General features: G+C 34.8%; 1 protein-coding gene across 1 annotated transcript in view; it reads right to left on the reverse strand.

Moving 5' to 3' along the window:
* Positions 1-18,464, reverse strand: part of LOC134841757 (uncharacterized) — a 555,870-nt gene that overhangs the window by 367,822 nt on the left and 169,584 nt on the right. The window lies entirely within an intron of this gene.

Genomic DNA, 18,464 nt, shown 5'->3' on the forward strand with positions numbered 1-18,464 from the left:
CCTTAAAATAACCCTTAACAAATCCTAAAATTTTCATGAAACTGAGATATATCTGAATTAGCCATAGATTTTTCTACAAAATGGAGTTGTCTCTGAAACAGCATTAATTTTTCCGAGGCCAAACTTTGTATTTTGATGTGATTTGTAGGCGGGATCTTTAACAAGGACTAGCTCTTTTGTTCTTTTTTTGTTCTTTCATTTTCTTTGATTGTTCTGACAAAACTTTAACAGGTTTAAAGATTTGTCTCGGGAATCCAGGAGCATATAGATACAAAACTGTGCGCCTACCCAGTGCACAGTTTGGCTTCATAAGGTCTCAACTCAACCCAGGTCCATAAACAATATATTTTTTGCAAAAAAGACAAAGTACTGTTTTCGCTTCAAAACAACTGAAAACTTTCGGATTCATTCAACTCATCATAACATTGCACAGCTTTCTGTTACATTATATAGCTTCCATTACAACTAAGCTTCCAATGCATCCTTTAACAATTAAACAAAGTTCTTGCTACTCCTATCTGTAAGCTTCTCATTATTTCAAATGCATCAACTGTGCAATACTGGTAACGTTCGATACCAATGCTTTTCAAAAAAAAATTCTGATTTAATTCTGAAAGATAGGTTGTTGGTATATGAATAGTGAAGAAAATGAAGGAATGTTACGGTACGCCGTGGTTCTTTTAGAAAAATTTACCCTGAGCTTGAAATTGAGGAAAATTTCTGTAAACATTTTTTTTGTGTTTTGGAATTTCCTTCAAGGGTCATATGCATCTTTGACCAATTTATAATAAAATCATCGGCACATTTTTGCTTAATTTTTGCTTAATAGCGTATGTGGCGATTTAAACCAGTTGATATAACATGCCGCCTTGAATTGATGTCAGCTTAGTGGTCTTAATGGTGGGTTGAGGACACCATTTTGTCATTTTAGACATTACGTCTAGAAGTAAGCAAAATCAGGAAAAAATTAAAAAATTACAGTGAATTTAGGCCCGTGGTGGCCTTCTCATAGAGTAATTTTAGACAAGGTACACGTCTGCGCGCTATCCTTTTTTCGGCCGGTTAGATTCGTGCAACTTCTTATTCTAGGACCGATCCGATTCTTATTCTCAAAATGCTTAGTTTCGCTAGATCTAGTATATAATGGTATTATTGCGAGGTTAGAGGAGAGAAAGAGACAAGTGATTTCTAAGTTAAATCATAACTTTTCTGGCTGAAACTATGAATAGTTTCAGATTTATAATTTATCATAAGTGTTAGTAATGGATCATGAATAGTTAGTTCTAAATATTTTACAGTGATAAAAATCAAGGTTATAATAAATACTTAAAACAATTGTGTTGAATTGGTTTCACCCATCCGAGGTACAGGAAATTATTTTAAAATTTAGTTGTTCTCAATAAAGATGAACGGGGTATCTTCTACTTTCTTTGAGGAGAGTAGGGGTTGTCTGTGAGAACGAAGTTTGTGTGATGAGATTTGAGAGGTGGCTGTGAATCCAAAGTTTCGTATTGAAGTTGAAAATAAAATAGAGCGAGACAAGTGCTGTTTCGACAAATCGTTTCTATTGATTGAGTTGCGAGACAACTGTTGACTTCTCTGAACGAAGCGCCAAGTAACGAGAATCCGTACGTTTGAGTTCAATACCGAGTAGGCTTTGTTTTAGTTTTCAATGGATACCTTTGCTGCGATATTGGCTCCATACTTTATATCCTGCGAGAGTTGTGACTGCAGAAGCAAAACCAATAGGTTAGCCGTCCCATGGTCGAAATATAGCCGAGTTTTTATCTCCTTTTTGCTTTTTGCAATGTGAAGTCTTACATGATACACATGCACTTCGTAGTGATTCGGTTTCAGTTACGATATTTTTAAGTTATTTTTGCAAAAATCTTGGTTTAATTTGGTTATTTTGAAGAATTGCTCACACTAGAGCTAACCTTGGTAAAAACAATTTGGTTTATTTTTGCTGCTCATTTTTTTCTCTGTGAAGTCTTGCATGATACATATGCGTTTTTGTGGTTCGGTTTCAGTTACGATAATTATTAGTTATTTACGCTAAAGTTTTGGTTTACTTTAGTTATTGGGAAGAGTTGCTCACGCTAGATTCAACCTTGGTAAAAAAGAGTAGGTTGTGTTCTAAGTGTGGTTCTAGCGCGGTGTGTGAGATCGGCTATAGAGCATGCTCAAGAAGTCCATCGCTGGCATGCCAGGCCAGTTGGAGTATACTTGTGAGCGTCTCTTTGAGTAGAGTCTTTACTCGTTTAAAATCTTTTCTTTCTTTTGCATCAGGTGTTGTCTTCTAATCCTTTGACTGTGTCCTTTTCTTGAAAAACGTTTAGCTTTAATTTGTGTTGCCTTGATTTTCTTAAGTTTTTTTTCGTGTGGTCTTAAGAAAGAAGAAAAATTTTTGGCCTTCTCATAGTTTAATTTTGGATAAGGTACGCCGTATTTTTGTCACGCTATCCTTTTTTCGGCCGGAGATATTTGTCTTAGTCTGTTTTAATACCGATCTTTATCTTACCCGGTTCGAAATCCCGCTCAAAAACCGCTCAAGATATGAGCGGTTTGAGCGGTTTTACAGCAAGATTTGAGCGGTTTGAGCGGTTTGAGCGGTTTGGGCGGCTTGGGCGTTTTTTGGAAAAACCACTCAAACCGCTCAAATCTTGCTTAAAAAACCGCTCAAAAACTGCTCATTTTTTGCGGTGATTTTTGAACGGTTTTTCAAGCAAGATTTGAGCGGTTTTTGAGCGGTTTTTGAGTGGTTTTTGAGCGGTTTTTGATTGGTCTTATAAAGAAAACCGATTAAAACCAACAAAAAGGCCTGGAAAGGTAATGTGATCCCGGGTTGACATCCATAAACCGAAAATGCTTATTTTAAATTTTCCCACACCGAAAAAGCTTATCATACAATTGCCTGCATCAAATGTATGGAAAATGCTAATCATACAATTTTCATACATTTTCAAAAAACCATTGAAAAAAGATTCAATCTAGTTTCTCCGGCTATTTGAACCAAATACGACAGTCTGGTGATGAAAAATAATTACGTTTTTTTTTGAAAAAAAAAATGGTTATCATACAAATGAAAATTGTATGATAACCATTTTTCATGAAAGGTCTTTCAATTTCCATTTATGATAAAATGCTTATATTACAATTTCCATTTATGAAAAAAGGTTTATCCTACAATTTCCATATATGAAAAACTGTTTATCCTACAATTTCCATGAAAAAATGTTTATTCTACAATTTCTGTATATAAAAAAACGCTTATTCTAGAGTTTTTTTTTACAATTTTCTGAGTCTATGAAACTGTAAAAAATTGTAGGACAAGCATTTTTTCATTTATGGAAATTGTAGGATAAGCATTTTTGGTCAACCCACGCTAAGATGCAGTTGAAATACTATCTACAATTTAAAAAAAGTGCTTAACCGTTCTCAAATCAAGCAATATTTTTTTCGATGTTTTGACCAAAAACAATGTGAGCGACTTTTTCAAATGCTCGAGCAAAATAACCACTGGAAAATATGTAAGATTTGAGCGGTTTGAGCGGTTTTTTTTAGACAATTACGCTCAAAATCTTACTTCAAAATGAGCGGTTTGAGCGGTTTTTGAACGGTTTATCTAAAAAAACCGCTCAAAAACCGCGCAAGATTTGAGCGGTTTGAGCGGTTTTTTTTAGACAATTACGCTCAAAATCTTGCTTCAAAATGAGCGGTTTGAGCGGTTTTTGAACGGTTTATCTAAAAAAACCGCTCAAAAACCGCGCAAGATTTGAACGGTTTTGAGCGGTTTATCTAAAAAAAACCGCTCAAAAACCGCGCAAGATTTGAGCGGTTTTTTTAGATAAACCGCTCAAAACCTTTCAAATATTGAGCGGTTTTTGAGCGGTTTTGTTTAGATAAACCGTTCAAAAACCGCTCAAGCCGCTCATTTTGAAGCAAGATTTTGTGCGTAATTGTCTAAAAAACCGTTCAAATCTTGCGCGGTTTTTGAGCGGTTTTTTCAGATAAACCGTTCAAAAACCGCTCAAACCGCTCATTTTGAAGCAAGATTTTGAGCGTAATTGTCTAAAAAAACCGCTCAAACCGCTCAAATCTTGCTTCAAATTAGGTGAAAAATCTCGACTCGGGTACTTTTATTTTTCCTAGTTTCCATAGATGTAGCACTTACTGGTGTTCTTGCAAGGATAGAGGATAGAAAGAGGCAACTGATTTCTAAGTTAAAAATTATATTCTCTCTGGCTGCTGAAACTATGAAAATTTTTAATTTACAATTTATCATAAGTTTTAGTAATGGATCATGAGTGGTTAGTTCTAAATATTTTACAGTAATAAATCTCATGATATTTAATATATACTTTAAATAGTTGTTTTGAACTGGTTGCAATAGTTTCGCCTAAACCAACTTTAAATGTTAACTGCAATCAGGTTTGCTTTGAAACGAATCAACGTGGATGTAATTTTTTTCATATGTCACATGATTTTGTCAGATTGAATTATTTTTCACTAGATAGTTTTACTTTTGATTGAATCACTCAAAATTCAATTTTCAATAGAACCAAATATAGTTAATTTTACAATAATTTGTATGATTATTTCACAGTGCAGGATGATCGGATGCGACATATTTTTGTGCTGTATATGAAATTATTTTTGTTATTCCGAACGCTCACGAAGATGGGTAAGCAACTATGGCGCAGGATCAGTTTTTTCAATCGATTATAATATTCGCAAAAAACAGGCCCGGGGTGGCCTCTCAGTCGTATTTCAAATTCGAAAACTTCCATAGCTGAAAAAATGGTTAACAATTTTAAAAATTATCGACTTAATTGCACAAAAAGCTTGATAAGGAAAAGAGAAAAAGAATTGCTTCTCTGCAATTTAGCGTTTGTCCCTCACTCTTGCAGTTTTACACCGCCTTAGTGGTGTTTTATTAGCAAAAAACTAAAGAGTTTTAGTAAGGTAAAAATTAGAAGAACTTTTTCATTTATATCTCGAGGTTCTCTATTTAGATAGATCTGGAAGCAACGCTCAACCGGCTGTCCTGGTTTTGACTACTCTGGTATTCTGGTCTACAGTAACCGGCTATCCTAATATCGTGATAGAAGATAACAATAGCCTACCAGGTTGCCCCGCATACAAAAATGCCTATCAAACAATTTCTGTTAATGACAACTTTATGATCAGCGTTCTTTCTATGATTGCAAAAAAATTTCAAAAAGGATCAAAAACTTCAGTAAAATCCGTTATTATGGTCTCAAAAACTTTTCTATAGTCGAACTAACAATTTCCGAAAAAACTCTTGTTTGCAAAGTTGTTGAAATTTTGCCTATAATGTTGTATAGACTTATAACGTTTTGCCTATCTGCTAGCCTATAGCTCTATGCGGTAGAGTTCCGTTTTTTCTTTTATAACCTAATGGTACACTTATATCTGTCAAAAATTTTGCGGTTTTGATACACTATGTGCAGATGAGAAGTCATATGCGCTGACAATTGCTTTGATTGATTCATTGTGGCGGTAAACTGAAAAGTCAAAACCAAGCAAACATTGAACTTTAATTCAATGACATGCAACTGCTCGGTTTTTACATTTTTCCTTGATTGAAATAGATAGAAAATCTGATCAAACGTAGAAATGAATCCCGTTCGGTAAGCTCAATAAAATTTGAGGAATAATGCTCAATATACCTGATTGGTACTCATTAAAAGTGCACAGAACAATTAGGAATAATAAGATAATAGGGCATTAGTTACGTCTGCACTAAGGGTGATTACTTTTTGTGCAGTCGTAACCTTTCTAGTAGGATTAAACATAAAGTTGAGCTCTCTACTCCCCTCACCCCACCCATCACAGTGGTAAACCCGACTAGGACGAGTTGGATATGAGCGACTTCCCCAGAACTTAATACGAGCAACCCCCTACAAACTAGATACGAGCAACCCCCCCACAAGCTGGGACGAGCAATCCCCACATCTGGAGCACTCTAAAATGTTACAACAATACGAAAACACACCAGGATTTTGATCACAGACGGTTCTACACATATCACCAAGAATACAACTTAGCACCACGTCATCCATGGACATACACAGCAAACGACAACTTGATTAGGACCCGTGACATCAGGCGATACAAAACTATGCGTGTGAATCAGGCCTTCTAAAGCAGTTCAAGAAGCAGTCTTGCGCGCAAAGTTGAAAGTTTTGAACAAGGATATCAAGGACCAAAAACAAACGATTTTGCCGAAGCTTTGAACCAAGACAAACTGGATGACGCAAAACAACAACAGCAAGAGATATCCGAGAGCAAGCAATGGTTAACAGATTCTGGACATCGATTTGAAAAATAGTCCAAGACAACTTAACAGACTCAGAATTGTTATTAGCCTTAACAATAGACTCATCTGGTTTCCATGACCTCTCTCAGGCAAACCCAAAACACTGTTAGAGTGCGCTTTTATTACAGCCATGACTCGCACACTTGAAGAACTGGAAATTTCTTTCGATCTGCAATCGACAAATATACTAAAGCATGCCACTGAAAAAATGTTGTACAACAATCACCATCAGAAAATGGAGCCAGTTTCTTGTCCAACGGGACCTTGAACATCCATCTTTCAAGGACTGCAACAAGTGGATTTTAACTCTGGCAGAAGCACATGAAAATTCCTCATTTGTGACAACAATAGGCTATGATTGAAAATTCTTCCTTGGGGCGATGAAGCATGTACTCCACATTATACCAGTGATTCTTCATATAAGGGACAAAAAGTAAGCACCTACGCTTTTTGGACCTTGGAAGCACGCTAACTATGGTTTTGAGCGAAACAGCAAACAATTTGAAGCTTGAAAAAATGGAGCCACAACAAGTGTCTTCCAAATCAGTACTCGAATTTTAATGAGTATACCAAACAGGATTCCTGTATAAGTTTGATCAGATTTTCTATCTTTTTCCATAAAGAAAAAAAGGTAAAAATCAAACAAATTGCATGTCAGTGAATTTAAGTTTCAATGGTTGCTTGGTTTTGACTTTTCAGTTTACCGCCACAAGGAATCAATCAAATCAATTGTCAGCGCATAAGACTTCTCATCTGCTCACACTACACTCTTAGCGGTTTGCAAAAACGTATGTTTTTTTTATAGTTCTGTGTGGGCTGATTAACTTAATTGGCGAATAATCGATAGCAGTTTGACTGTGCAAGTCTTGCAACCAATGGTTTCCTTTAACAAGAAAACACTAAAGTTTAAAGTGCAATTTTTTCAGGGCGGAATTGCAGGGCACACTCTTTAAGTATTTAGAAAAATTGCTGATCAGAGAATTTTCATATATTGTTGAATTTGTGGAATTGTAAAAATTGCATAATATGCATATTTCCTTTTTGAAAACTTTAAGACCTGTAATTCTTCGTTGAAGAAAACTTGATTTTCGCTCTAAATGGGTTGTTTGGACTAAAAATATTTGCTATACGGAGACTTATCATACCATTAAACTAGAAGAAAATTGGGTGACCCATCCAAATCTTAATGGGTTCTTTGGTCAGAAAATGAGTTGGTATGAATTTCAAATTAAACTTTTTGCGGCCGTTTTTGCTTCAAGAGAGACATCGAAACAAAACGAGCAAAAATGGGCATGCTTTTTTTGATAGAAAAAAAAGATGGTAAAAGCATTATCTCTCACAAAAGTATTTGGATTCGACGAACTGAATTCGAGTAATAATGCTCAATATACCTGATTGATACTCATTAAAAGCGCACAGAACAATTAGGAATAATAAGATAGTAGGGCTTTAGTTACGTCTGCGCTAAGGGTGATTACTTTTTGTGCAGTCGTAACCTTTCTAGTAGGATTAAACGTAAAGTTGAGCTCTCTACTCCCCCCACTCCACCCAGCACAGTGGTAAACCCGACTAGGACGAGTTGGATTCGAGGGACTTCCCCAAAAATTAAAACGAGCAAACCCCTACAAACTGGATACGAGCAACCCCCCACAAACTGGGAACGAGCAACCCCCACATCTGGAGCACTTCAAAACGCTAAAACAATACGAAAACACACCAGGAATTTGATCACAGACGGTTCTACACATATCACCAAAAATACAACATAGCACCACGTCATCCACGGACATGCACAGCAAACGACAACTTGATTAGGACGCGTGACATCAGGCGACACAAAACTATGCGTGTGCATCATGCCTTCTAAAGCAGTTCAAGAAGCAGTCTTGCGCGCATTGTTAAAAGTTTTCAACAGGGATATCAAGGAACAAAAACAAACGATTTTGACGAAGCTTTGAACCAAGACAAACTGGATGAAGCAAAACAACAAAAGCAAGAGACATCCGAGAGGAGGCAATGGTTACCTGATTCTGGACATCGATTTGACAAAATACTCCATTACAGCCTTACAGGAACCAGAATTGATAATAGCTTCAACAATAGACTCATCTGGTTTCCATGACTTCTCTCAGGCAAACCCAAAAGACTGTTAGTGTACGCTCAATCTAAAACAGCCATGACTCGCTCACTTGAAGAACTGGAAATTTCTTTTGATCTGCAATCGACGATTATAGTGAAGCATGCCACTGAAAAATTGTTGTACAAGAATCATAATCAGAAAATGGAGCCAGTTTCTTGTCCAGCGGGACCTTGAAAATCCATCTCTCAAGGACTGCAACAACTGGATATTAACGCTGGCAGAAGCACATGAAAATTCCTCCTCTATGACACTAACAACGGGTCAAATAATGCAGTATTGGCGATAAAACGACAGATCAGCTGAAACGAGGACGGTATCAGACTGGCAACAGATATGGATCAATGAACGCACTCAACTCCAATACTACCGGTGCATACGACAGAAATTCTTGTTACTTCAACGACGGACATCACGCTCTAATACATTGCCTAATTTTCAAAACACTTTATGATTCTTGGACGGCAGTACAACAACTGAATCTTTGCATCAAATGTTTGAAGTCTGGGCAAAGATCCCGTGCGTACCTCTCAAAGTTCAAATGCGTTCTGGATGACGCAAAACAACAACAAAAACAACAAGAGACATCCGGGAGCTTATTGTGACCTCGTGGTTTTTTGTCTTTCTAGAGACGTCTAAAAAGAAATTTGTTTTAGCACCTTCTCCAGAGCTAACTTCACAACACGGCGTGAAACAACAATTCATAGCAAAAATCATCTACATAATCAAAAGATGCTCCTCAACAGCCTCTTCAGGAGAAGAAAACGGAGGCTATGAAGCATGTACTCTAGATTGTACCAGTGATTGTTCATTATATGGGACAAAAAGTCAGTACCTACGCTTTTTGGACTTTGGAAGCACGCTAACTATTGTTTTGAGCGAAACAGCAAACAATTTGAAGCTTGAAAAACTGGAGCGACAACAAGTGTCTTCCAAATTAGTACTCGAGTTATAATGAACTTAACGAACGGGATTCCTTTATACGTTTGATCAGATTTTCTATCTTTTTCAATAAAGAGAAGAAGGTGAAAATCGAACAAATTCTATGTCAGTGAATTAAAGTTTCAATGGTTGCTTAATTTTGACTTTTTAGTTTACCGCCACAAGGAATCAATCAAGGCAATCGACTGTGCAAGTCCTGCCACCAATGGTTTTCAAAGTTTAAAGTGCAATTTTTTTTAGGGTGGAATTGCAGGGCATAGTTTTTAAGTATTTAGAAAAATTGCTGATCATGGAATTTTTATATATTGTTCAATTTGTGGAATTGTAAAAATTGCATGACATGGTTATTTCCTTTTTTGAAAACTTTAAGACCTGCAATTCTGCGGTGAAGAAAACTTTACTTTCGCTCTAAATGGGTTCTTTGGACTAAAAATATTTGCAATACGGAAACTTATCATACCATTACACTAGGTGACCCATCCAAATCATAATGGGTTCTTTGGTCAGAAAATGAGGTAGTATGAATTTCAAATGAAACGTTTTGGGGCCGTTTTTGTTTCAAGGGAGACCTCGAAACAAAATGAGCAAAAAATGGGCATGCATTTTTCGATAGAAAACAATATAAAAGAGGCAAAAATATTGTCTCTCACAATATTTTTTGGCTTCGACGAACTCAATTGTTTGCTTTCATTAAAATTTTACGGAAATCATGCAAACTTGATTCACTGTGCTTATAATTTACAAATAAATATGCTTTTTTTGTTTTAGATACAATTAGTTTTTTTGTTTTTAAATGGTAGAATTCACAAAAAATCCGAAAAAAATCCCGTGGTCGAACTTTCTTTGTGTGAATTCTAAACGGATTGCACTGCAAGTTTAAATCAAACTTGTTGAGTTTTGGGTTCCACGAACGCATAGCTCAAAATCGCTTCAAAAACAGCCAAATTTGCAAAATCCGCATCTAGTTTTCCAAAAAATTTGGTGAAACCACAAAAAATTGTGTTTTCGTTACATTATAGATTACAATTTTGCGGAAACCGTTAAAATTTGCGGTATCGGTATAAGATTTGCGGAATATACCTAAATCAGTTTTTTTATTACTTTTTTGCTGAATTTGTTTGCATTTGTGGAATCCGCTTATAGTTTGCTGAGTCGTCTTACAATATGCGAATTCTACTTACATCTTTACATTATACCCTACAATTTTGCGGCATCACGTTAAAATTAAAGAAGCCGTTAAGATTTGCGGAATCCGGAACCACGAGCTGTTTTTACTTGTTGCAGAGTTCGTGAAAAAAAAACAAGTGCGCGGACAAAAATCAAGTCATAGGTATTTGGACGCTGAATTCACAGATGTTTTATATGGTGAAATCGCATACACTTTGTAAAATGGCTAACGTTTTGTCTGTGGGTTCCAGTGACCTACAGGCACCAAGTTGAGCTCCTATCCAGAGCACAGTTTGTTTTCCTAGTGAGTCAATTTTCTCAATCATTGATATTTCAAGGTAGAAACTTTTTAGCTATATACAATTTTTTTTGTATAACATTCTGCTGGAAAGTAGAACCATTAATTTACAGGGAAAAGAATCGATTCTCTTGCGTGGTAATTGCAGCTCAGCTGTGTGGTAAATGCAACGAAAAAGTTTTTTTTTAAAAAATCTTTGTTTATGTGTTTGAGGACAAAAAAACACTTTCAAAACGAAAAATTTTTCTTGGTTATTTCCATTTATGGAAAAAAACTGTGTACCATGCAATTTAATAGAATTAAAATGCACTTTTTAACTAATGTTCTGATAGAAAACTCTGGCAAAAAAAATTGTGTTTCATTTCTAGAGTGTTAAATACGAATCGAAGTATCATATTGATGGAAAAATGCTTATCATGCTTTTTTCCTAATTTTTTTCTGCGGGCTCGTATGATAGTAACTTTTTCATAATAAAACAAGCTTTTTTGTCAGCACGTTTGAGTCAATCAGATTAACAAAGTTTGCTTGCTTTCATATTTGTTTATAACAATCGAGTATCAAAAATTTGTGTATTAGTTTTTGTAGGTCGCTTGCCCTGCTCATCTGCGTTTGGATAAATCTTTACTCTTTATGTGTAGTTAGAAACCTCGTTTTTCAATTTAAATGCAATTAATTGTTCGGCCCTTTGGCGTTCTGGTGACAAGCATATCTTTTTTTCGATTCGATATCTCAATGGGTTACAATAAAAATTACTTAGCTGGCCCAGATTGCTTGCCAGACTATCGATTTGAAATTTCAGATAGCGGAGAAGAGTGTCTCTTAGTCCAAAATATTCATAGTGTCTCGTAGTATAAAAAATACTAGGCAAAAAGAGAAACAAAAATTTGAGACCATTTTAAAGACGGAATGTCTATTATATGACTTTTGTGGTTTGGGAACGACTGACAATGGATATAGAAACCGGAAAAAATGTAAAAATAGCTTTCTAATTTCGAAAATTTCAAAAAAAAAACGTCAAAAAAACTTGATTTAGTCTACAATTCAGTAAATAATCGGAGTGAGGTTTATGTAAAATTTCGCGAAATAGAAAACTAAAAATACTGAAGTTAATTGAAATTGATTTGGGGAAGAGCTAATGTTGTGGAAGACCCGGAAACACAGTTGCCATTTTTATTTTCTCTCAAATATTATACTTTGTTATTTTTGTTCGCTTTTTCATTGCCCGCACTCACTAAAAAAATAGTAGATTATGATGGATTTTTATTGTCAGTGTCCATAAATTTCAAAAAAAAAGTTTTTAATCGATTAAAAATGCATTATAATGTCACTATTTTTTGAAACAAAAAAAAACCATTATAATCGATTATTTTTTGAAAATATTATTTCTGAAATTTTAATCTATTATAATCCATTTTTATTCAGAAAACGTCATCGCTTCAGTTCGTTTCATTTTTGTTTTATTTTGTGTGCTTTTCAGTTGTTTACTGTTTACTTTCTTGCTGTTTACTGCAATGAAGGATTAAGGGGGGGGGGTGGTGGCCGACGCCTTTTTTCAGGGATTCGACCCCCTGCCTACACAAAGAAAAGGTTCTCCCTTTGTGCTGTTTTGAGACATCCATAATTGGTGACGGAGCCTTTGGCGCCAATGAAAACTAATTTTGAGGGGGAGCGCGCGCCAAAAAAACGCAATTTTTTGGTGAAATTTTTCCAAAAAATGCCTAAAATAGCCGTTTTGGCCTGTTTTTTCAAAAATTTGCCTGCAGCGCACACAATATAGCCAAAACAGGGTCTTTTAAGAGCTTGGGGAGAGCTCGAAAAATCAATTTGGTCGACCAAACAAAAGGTTGACAAAATTTTTGGAACTTTTTTGAAAATCCGCCTCCAGCCTTCGAGAAAATCTCATATCCGCCCCTGGATTTTTACTGTGTTTTCATGCAGAATAGCTAAATTGTAATCCCTAATCTTTCATTTTTCTAAAAAAAGTATTTTGATAGAAAAAGGGATTAATAAGAGATTATAAGAGATTATAAGAGATTTTTGGAAAAATTATAATGGATTATAATTTATTGAACTTTCACCAAAAATGTTATCATTATGATGGATTATAAATCGTTTAAACATCTAAAATAGGCGCTTAAAATTAATTATAAATTTGTTACAAGTACGATTATAATTATAATACAATCGATTATTTTCTCTTTTTACTGAGTTTGGGTGCTTAAAAAATACTATGCGTTCAATACGAAATCCTGCAATTCGGGAAGAAGAAAACCCGTTAGCTGACATTTAGGCTACATTTTCGTTCGGTGTTCTGAAAGTTTGAGACTTTTTCTGTTTCACCTTTTATTTACGTTTGTCATTACAAGTAGGCCAAACAGTGTGCTTTGTGAATTTGTGAGCTGATTCTCCAACAAGCCCACTCTCTTTGTTCTTCTTTTTTTTGTTATACTTGATTGTTCCGACAAATTTTAAAATTGTTACAGACCTCTCTCTGGATTCCAGAGACCTCCACACACCAAATTTTGCGCCTATCCAGCTATTCAGTGCACAGTTTAAACTCGTAAGGGCTTTTTTATAACCTATTGCGTGATTTAAATATTTGGCTATTTTTGGCAGAAAACATTGGCCTTTGATCAATATTTTGATTTAACAGTTTATCAGCAGGAAGCTCAGAATGGAGTTGACGAGAAAATTCAAGAAGAAATCAGCAAAAATCAAGGCTAAATATGTTAGAACGTACTATGATCGGGGGGTTTCTCATGATGCAGGAGCCGCATGACGGAGAATTTTTTTGAAATCAAATTAGTTGAACATTCCTATTAGCTAACAAATTTTTGCGCAAAACCGAAGTCTTTTCAACTGGAAATTAATTATAACAGCAATATTGACAGTTTTTCTGTACAATTCGATACAATAACTTTTTTTTTTTTCATTTTCATTTAAAATCGGTATTTTTTCTAATACCCGACTTCGATTTCGCAATGTTTCAAAACTGATCATTCTGCTTATTTTCTAATCGGTCAAAAGTAGATTTAAAACTTAAGCAAAAAGACTGTGATCGGCATTAGAGGGCACTCGGGACAATCAGAGTGTAGGCTTGATACCCGAACATAATTTTTTAAAGCAAAAATTAAGGTCTAGGATGCTGTATTTTTCCGATTTTTTTTCTTTAATAGTTCCATAAAAAAGTGATGGAAAATTTTTTGTTCAGCATCAAAAAATAAAAAAAGATCCAAAAAAGGACAAAAAACTTGGCTAATCAATGAATTTTTATAAGATAAGGTAACCCTACAAAAGCTATTTTGGAAGTAACTTATTCTTGTTGCTCCAAGTTCACTAAATTTATAACCTGATTTGCCGTCCATAGACGAAAAATGCTTGTCATACAGTTTCATGTCATACATAAGAAGTCTATGGAAAAATGCTGGTCATACAAAGTTCATACAAAACCTATTAAAAAAATTTAAGAATTTCTAATGAACATTTTTCGTATATTTGCCTTCTTTGAAGCTTTTTGGTCACGAAGAAAATGATTCAAATTTTGGATTAAAAAAGCTTATCATGCAATTTTCAAGATAATCATTTTGTCATAAAAATAGTAAAATTTTTATAAATCACCAAAGAATGTAGCTGGGTAATTTTAAATAGTTTAAAATTGTTTTATCTAAGATATTGGGCATTTTAACAATCAAAAACATAATTTTAATTTCGGTCAAAAAATGCTTGTCATATAGTTTTCATGTATGAAAATTGTATGATATGCATTTTTTCATTAACAAAAACACAAGTTTGATGTAAAAATCCCTTTTTTGGTTGGAAACTGGCCTTTGTGCTCAAATAATAAATTTTACGAAAAAAATTGGGCATGCAAAATTTGGCTTTTTGTGTTTATAACGTAGTCTAGGATGAGTTTTTCACCCAAAAATCTAAAAATTACAAAAAATGTTTTTTTTGAAAACACGATTATTATTTTTTTGTTTCATTTGCTAGGATAAATTTAACTAAAAATTATCTAGCCATTTACAAAATGTTACATTTTTGGTATATAATTCCATGTGAAAATGTTAAAGATAACTTGCATGGCTAAAATCACCATATTCAGTTTATCTGCGTGGTAAATGCCAGTTACACTCAGAGTTTTCTTATGACAAAAAATCCCTGGTTAGTGTTTTTTTTTCTTTCCATTTATGCAATTTCGTGTCATGCAATTTCATAGAATGGAAAAATTGCTTGTCATACAATTTCATTAAATGGAAAAAATGCTAATCATTCTATTTTCATACAATTTTGGGGATAAAAAGACTGCTGAAAAAGCTCAAATTTTAATTCCAGTTTATGGAAAAAATGCTTGTTATAAAATTTCATAATACGGAAATATGTTTTTTTTTGTTATTTTCATACACTTACTTTTGCTCTATGAAATTGTACAAAAGAGTATGATAAGCTTTTTTTTAGTTTACGGAAGTTATATGATAAGCATTTTTTGTCAACCCGGATATTTAAACAAATGAAAATTGGACATTATGTGAATGGTAAAAACAAATTCTACGGCAAAGTTATAAAGCAAAAATTTCGAATATTTTTTTTTGCTAACTAGGAGAGTTGCTGTAGAAAAACAGTACAAAGAATGTGACAAAAGCCGATATTTGTCCAAGCAAAAAAAATGAAGTTCAACAAAAGCAGTTCCTAAAAAATTAGCTTCATGATTGGTTTTTTGGGTCTCAGCATTTAAAGACTTAGCATCTAAGTTCAGCAAAAACATCAAAAATTATCACAAAGATCATAAATAACCAAAAAATATTTTTTCATGTAATCAAAGTTTTAGTGACAACGGTTTTTTTAAATATTTTAACTTTTCCTTGTTTTTTTAAAATGATTTTGTTTTGCTGTATTTTCTAAAAGCTGTGCATTTTCCGTTTTCTTGCTAATTGAAGAAACATTTTCTCTTTGGAGAGAAAACTAAATTATGCAAAAATAACCAATTTTTTTTTCAGAAGTCAAAATTTTGATACCTGTAAAAAAAATCAACAACTGAAAAAGCTGAGCATGTATTCGAATTTAAAAGAATCTCAGATATCAAATTTCTGTAAAAATGTACTTTTTGAAATATTCAATGTCAAATGGGGCTTCGAAACTTGGTGATTAATCAAATGGTTTTGCTTGCTCCCGGAAAGGGCGCGCTCACAACTTGACTTTCCTCAGACTTTTCTGCGCGCTGTGATAATTTGATGCAAAAATTTTATCGCGCAAAATTTTTACGTGTGGCGGATTATCCTCAAAATCGTTCAAAATTCAATTGTGACATGCGAATTGTTCTTTTAATTTCAAACACGATTCTTAAAATCCAGCTGAAAATTCGTACCTTATCAAAATTATATTTAGCAACAACTATTCGAGACCGGACAGCCGGAACATTCAGAAGCTTCGCCCTGATTTACAAGATTTCGCAGTTCACAGAGTTTTCCTAGCTGTTTGTATTGAACAATATCATACAGTACTGAATTAAAGTAAATGTATAGAAAAAACCAAAATTAGCTTTTTCAGGTTTTACCAGACTCAAAAATTTTCGTGGCGTTACGAAAATTCTGTGATTAAAAAATTTACAGTCGCAAAACTGTTCATTCTATTGGTTTTTTTATTGATGAGCAGAAAATACAGGGCCATTTCATATATGTTTACACCAGTTTTTCCCCATTTTAGGTAAAACTTAACAGTTCGACCCAATGAAAAAAATAACACTATAAGTTGCCTGGTAAAGACATCTCAACTTATTAACAGCAACAAATTAGGTAAAAACCTGTTGACATGTTCACACATGCCTTCAAACGAATTTCATGAAGCCGCTTAGAAAATCAAAAAGCCATTTTGAACAGACTTTCGTAAAACTTTGCCAAGACAAACAAGAAAATGTAACATCATCGAAAGTTTTAGAAGTGAACGGAGATCTGAATTTGGCCGTAAAAAGAGCTAAGCCCAGTAATGCTGGTCCAATACTGGGGAATGCAGGGGGTTCTGAATCCCAAGGTGCTGGGAAGAAGGAGAAAAAGCCAACATGTCAAGAGGCTAGAAAACAAAAAGCTGCAGTAACAGCACGACAAAAAACCCAGACGGATGAGGGAGAGATGAATAAATTGTCATCTCCAGCAAAGGCCGGCATTGCAAACACATCCACTCCAAAAAAGGAATTGAAGGATAAGAGTAAGGAAATCACTCGCAATAGTTCAGCAGAGAAAATATTGGAGACGTTTCAAAGTCGTGACTTAGTTACGGAAGACTGGAATCTGTTAGCCGATCAGGTGTTGACAAGGCGCGTCCAGAAAGAGGCAGAAACAATTCTAAAAAATACGGTACTGAGTGATATATAGTGATATTTCTGATGAAGTCAAAAGGGTTGAAAAATACCAAAACCTTTTGTATAAAACACACTGTATGTACGCTGTGCGTCACATTTTTTCATACCATCTTAATACATGTAATTTCATCAATTGAACGCAAAAGTGTGCCAAATTTTTTCGTACCCTATCAGAAATATTTTTAAAAAATCAGTAAGAAACCCTATTTCCATTTTTCTCAACACATGATAAGAAACGACTATGCAACGATGAGAGTAGACTTTTAGAAATATTCAGAAAGATGTGAGTTCATGTGGTCTACGGCTTGAAAAACTCTTTCTTCCAGTTCTTGTTTGTTTTTTGGTTGCGGGCCATCATAAACCCTTGAACTCAGCATGCTCTAAACGTTTTCTAAAATGCTGTGGTCCGGGCTTCTGCTGGGCCAAGGTAGAAGCTCAATTCCTGTCTCCTCAAAAAAGTCCAAACATTTCTTTTGAAACTTGAGTTTTGCCATTGTCTCGTTGCAGATCGAAACCATCGGGGAGAATGTCTCTCATTAAAGCGATGGCAGTGTCTTTCATAAGCTTGATATAAGTGTCTGAATTTACTCGACTAGATACCGTTTTGACAAAAATGAGACCGGTCGAAAAAATCATAACACATACCATTAAGGAATCAACCCAACATTGACATTTATTGAGGTAAACTTGACAATTTTCCTCCATCCAGGAACAACAGTTATCGGGTTCGTCTTGGTTAATTTATTTTTCATCCGTAAAGACGACTTCATTCCAGTTTTTTTGGTTTAGTCAACCTTTCAGTGCAGGGGCGTACTCCGTTTTTTTTCCTGTTTTTTGGTCAAAATTATTGTGAATTTTGCATTTTTATACCTTTACCTCATTCTTGATAAATCCCGACGAACAGTTCTTCTGCTGATTTTGAGGGCTATCTCCCTCAGGTTTTTTGAGGCTGTCACCCTTTCTTTGCGTTTTTTCAGTAGAGCAATGTATCGTTTTATACACAACTTTTGAAGCCAACGGCCACATGCTTAGGTCCCATCTTTGCTTTTACTCTTGAATAGTCATTCTTGACCATACACTGCAGTGTTGATCTTGGTAACTTCAGTTCTTGGCTGATTCTTTCGCTAACTCGATATTCTCGCGTGATTGCATGTCAAACACTGACTGTCAATCAAGTTAGGACAGGTACCTGCTATATCAATCGTAAGCAGAATCATTTGAGCGC

The sequence above is a fragment of the Symsagittifera roscoffensis genome, chromosome 1 (genome assembly GCF_963678635.1).
Source record: "Symsagittifera roscoffensis chromosome 1, txSymRosc1.1, whole genome shotgun sequence".
Classification (NCBI taxonomy): Eukaryota; Metazoa; Xenacoelomorpha; order Acoela; family Convolutidae; genus Symsagittifera; species Symsagittifera roscoffensis.